The sequence below is a fragment of the Rutilus rutilus genome (genome assembly GCF_951802725.1).
Source record: "Rutilus rutilus genome assembly, chromosome: 4".
NCBI classification, from domain to species: Eukaryota; Metazoa; Chordata; class Actinopteri; order Cypriniformes; family Leuciscidae; genus Rutilus; species Rutilus rutilus.
Window position 1 is genome coordinate 52,741,660 of NC_140212.1, and position 5,000 is coordinate 52,746,659.

Consider the following 5,000-nt stretch of genomic DNA (forward strand, 5'->3'; position numbering starts at 1 on the left):
CGAATAAGCATTTACAGATTATGAACATATTTACAGTATTTTGAGTAGTATGAATAATATAGATATAAATATCACCTGAGTTTATTGCACTAGACAGTGGGAGTATTGCACTTACAGGCATATGCTTTGGGGGGCATGTTAAGTGTTCAGAAGGGAAATGGCCTGTGGAAAGAAACTGTTCCTGTGCCTGGATGTTCTTGTGGCCAGTGATCTGTGTCGCCGTCCTGACGGTAACAGTTCAAACAGGGGGTGTCCAGGGTGAGTGGAGTCTGTGATGATTTTACCTGCTCTCTTCCTCACTCTGGAAGAGTACAGGTCCTGGAGGGTTGGCAGGGGGGCACCAATAATCCTCTCTGCAGTCCGGACTGTCCGTTGTAGTCTCCTGATGTCCGATTTGGTAGCTGAACCAAACCAGACAGTGATGCAAGTGCTTAAAGGCAGGGTAGGTAGGACTTTATAAAAATAAAAGATCCAAATTTGTTAAAACTTTCTATATATATCAATACATAATTAAAATGTAAGTACTCTGAAAAAAAGAGTATAAAAATCAAGTGACTCTAGACCGTTTAATCTGTATTAAACACAGCTCATTATTTCGATTCGGGACGAATCAAAGGATTGGCTTAGGCGACTGTCACTCTCTCGCAACCATGGCAACCACCCTTTTGCCACGGGATCTGCCCACTTGCGCGCGCACGTTTGATTTGAGGAATTCGAGAAGCACGGAACCTAGGAATAGCAAAACAATGTCAGAGAAAGAGCAATCAAAATTCACATTACCGGCATGCAGTTAGTGAAGGCAAACAAGGCAAAAAAAGAAGACAGTACAAGAAAAGGTAATGAACAAAAAGTCTTTGGATAAACAAAGAAATAAAATGCGTGTCAATATCGGCGTAGCTTTCCAGCGACCACCCCGTCCTCAGCCTCTACTTCCTCGGACCCTAGTTGCACGCCACGGCCTCTTGCACGACCTCCTGCTTCGCCCTAAAATTATTTTTATTTTACAAAAGGACATTTTACAAACCTACGTTTTGCGCATGTGCTCCTGCACGCACTTTTCCAGTCACAACACAGCAATCAGAGGAGGACGCGCTGAAAACTGTAATGCTGTTCTCTTCCTTCATAACTCGTACTGAGAAGGTTTGAGTTGCAGAGGAATTTGTGACTGTTTCACCTGTTCAACCACATCAAAGTTTCGTAACTAGTAAGTCCGTGCTTTTTCTCTTTTTGTTCTTATGTGCTGAAGGGCCGCTGTGCCTTGGTGAAACGGTGTTTGTACGTGAAGAGCTCTTTTCCAAAACGCCATAAACCTAAAAAGCTGCCTCAAAGAACCAGCAAAAGTAATGATTATGAATGTGTAAAATATTGCAATAAGACATTTTAATTGTTTATTAACTTCTGTGTCGGCTGCAAAGATGAAGTTGACGATAGGCTATAGACTCGCGATCTTCGCAGTAGTGAACGCACCGGAGAAATGCACATTTATTAGGCTACATAGTTTTATTTTGTTTTGGATGGTTTTGTTTAGAACCAGATTTCTGTAAATATATTTCACATTTTTTAGGCCTGTGAGGCGAGGCTACGTTTCGGTTCACGATGATGTAATCTCCAGTTCAAGCACCTTATGTTGTGATTGATAGCCTATATTTACTTTATGTATTTAATCCAGGATTGAAAATATTAATGAATTAATGAAAAAAAAAAAAATTAAAATTAAGATACAATTAATACAAAACGAAATTCGTTTTAAAGAAAGGCTTTGTGCTTTCTGTTTTGAGGTCTCTGTTAAAGTTTGAAAGTCTTAGTGCAGCTTTCAGAGCGCTCGCGTCCATAATGGAGAACTGTCAAGTAATATTGTTTTTTCCTCATAAATGCAAACACGAAAAATAAAAGACAAAAACTTTTTTTAAAAGACAAACCATAAATTAAAAAAAAAAAAAAAAAAAAGATGGATTTATAGCGTTTTGGGGGGAAAAATGAATGGATTTATACCGTTTTGAAAATGTTTTTTTTTTTTTACTTTGAATTGATCATCAACAATATTGTTGTTTGATTTAATAATCACTGTTGCAAGAAGTGCCTAGTTAAGTTTTTTTTTTTGTAAGTGGAAAAAGTAGGGGCTGCCACAGATTATGTTTAGTTAGCTCCTTTATTGTTTTTTCTATAGCCTACAATAATATAGGTCAAATGCAGCAAGTCAAAAGACCAACTGGACCTTCTTTGCCAGTTTGCTCACATTTCTTTGAAGGATGGCAAAAATATCGCCTGAATATCGATATCTAGATATCTAAAATATCGAGATATTCATTTTTGTCAATATCTCCCACATCCCTACATGCAGAACACCATATATGTTATGAATCTTACACGAAATTCATCTTCATCACAATGTAACTGATGGTAATGGAAAAAAGTGTATCAATGCAACCTGTTTTTAGCTTATATAACTAGCTCGTTAGCAAATCAAAAAATATATATTTTAAATTGACCAATATCAATATGCTAGCTTGATAGTGAGTACTAAAATACATCTTATTTGTTTATATTCATAAGCAATTAGCGTTAGATTTTTTTATTACATGTGATTCTGACATGATGTCACTACATGCACTGTGCTCCTTCCTCTCTGCTTGTCTCAGGTAAATAATGCGTCTTCAGCTCAGCGGTTGGAGTCGCGCGTTCATGTGTTTTGGGGGCGTGGCTTTGGAAGGAGCCCAGAAGGGAGGGGGTGGAGTGAATGGAAATAATGAACTGTCTTTAAAACAGTCGTGAGAGGTCTACAGACACTCGATTTTTATACTTTCTTTTTCAGAGTACTTACATTTTAATTATGTATTGATATGTACATAAAGTTTAAACAAATTTGAAAAAGAAGTTTTTTAGACCATTCCTACCTACCCTGCCTTTAAGACAGACTCAATGACGGCTGAGTAGAACTGGATCAGCGGCTCCTGTGGCAGATTGAACTTCTTCAGCTGGCAAAGGAAGTACAGTCTCTGCTGGGCCTTTTTCACAATGGAGTCAATGTGATTTGCCCACTTCAGGTCCTGGGAGATGGCAGAGCCCAGGAACCTGAATGACTCCACTGCTTCCACAGTGCTGTTCATGATGGTGAGAGGGGGGAGTGCTGGGGTGTTTCTCCTGAAGTCCACGATCATCTCCACTGTTTTGAGTGTGTTCAGCTCAAGGTTGTTATAACTGCACCAGACAGCCAGCTGTTCAACCCCCAGTCTGTAAGCAGACTCGTCACCATTTTGGATGAGACCGATGACAGTGGTGTCGCCTGCAAATTTCAGGAGCTTGACAGAGGGGTCTTTAGAAGTGCAGTCATTAGTGTACAGGGAGAAGAGCAGTGGGGAGAGAACGCACCCTTGGGGGGCGCCAGTGCTGATGGTGAGGGTCCTGGATGTGAGTTTCCCCAGTCTCACTTGCTGCTGCCGGTCCGTCAGGAAGCTGGAGATCCACTGACAGATTGTGGATGGCATGGAGAGCTGAGTCAGTTTGGCTGTGAGAAGATCAGGGATGATGGTATTGAAGGCCGAACTGAAGTCCACAAATAAGATCCGTGCATAAGTCCCAGGTCTGTCAAGATGTTGCAGGATATAGTGCAGTCCCATGTTGACTGCATCATCCACAGACCTGTTTGCTCTGTAAGCAAACTGAAGGGGATCCATCAGGGGTCCGGTGATGTCCTTCAGATAGGCCAACACCAGTCTTTCAAACGACTTCATGACCACAGACGTGAGAGCGACAGGTCTGTAGTCGTTAAGTCCAGTGATTTTAGTTTTTTTGGGAACCGGAATGATAGTGGAGCGTTTGAAGCAGCAGGGAACTTCACACTGCTCCAATGATCTGTTGAAGATCTGCGTGAAGACTGGGGCCAGTTGGTCAGCACAGGCTTTTAGACAAGCAGATGAGATGCCGTCTGGGCCTGAAGCTTTCCTAGTCTTCTGTTTTTTGAAGACTCTCACGTCCTCCACACAGACCTTAAGCTCAGGTTGGATGGCAGAAGGGGGGAGGAGAGGGGTTGCAGGAGGTGATGGTGGATGTGTGAAGTGCTCATCAGAGCGGGTGTGAGGTGTGAGTCTGGGCTTCTCAAACCTGCAATAGAATGCATTGAGAGTGTCATTTTTACATTTACATTTACAGTTAGTCATTTAGCAGACGCTTTTATCCAAAGCGACTTACAAATCAGGACTAAATTAAGCGAGTCATCATGAAGTGGCAAAAACAACAACAACGCAAGAAGTGTTCAAAATACGAAGTTCAGGCATTATTCAGAGTAGCATAAGCATGATAAGTGGGGTTTTAAAGGGAAAAAGGGTTTTTTTTTATGAGTTTAGGTGCTCACGGAAGAGATGGGTTTTCAGCTGTTTTTTGAATGTTGTCAGGGATTCAGCATTCCGGATGAGGGTGGGGAGAGTGTTCCACCAGCATGGAACTGTGAATGAGAATGATCTGGAAAGGGATTTTGTGGCTTTCTGTGATGGAACCACGAGACGACGCTCGTTGATCGATCGTAGGCGTCTGCTAGGGATGTAGGCTCGTAGGAGTGAGTGAAAGTAGGAGGGAGCTGAGCGTGTGATAGATCTGTAAGCAAGCGTCAATGCCTTGAACTTGATGCCAGCAGCGAGAGGTAGCCAGTGCAGGGAGATTAACAGAGGAGTGACGTGGGCCCTCTTGGGCTCGTTGAAGACAAGACGAGCTGCAGCATTCTGGATCTTCTGAAGAGGTTTGGTTGCACATGCTGGAAGTCCGGCCAGAAGAGCATTGCAGTAGTCAAGCCTAGAAATGACCAGGGCCTGGACGAGAAGTTGTGTTGCGTGCTCAGTTAGGAAAGGCCTGATCTTCCTGATGTTGTGCAGCGCAAACCTGCATGATCGAGCTGTCTTTGAAATGTGATCTGTGAAGGTCAGCTGGTCATCAAACGTTACTCACAGATTTCTGACCGACCTTGATGGGGTGATTGATGATGAATCAAGCTGGATGGTGAAGTCGTG

At 42.4% G+C, this 5,000-nt stretch overlaps 1 protein-coding gene across 2 annotated transcripts in view; it reads left to right on the forward strand.

Annotated features, from left to right (window-relative positions):
• The window catches only part of LOC311289592 (NACHT, LRR and PYD domains-containing protein 12-like), a 96,113-nt gene that overhangs the window by 86,815 nt on the left and 4,298 nt on the right, over positions 1 to 5,000 (forward strand). The window lies entirely within an intron of this gene.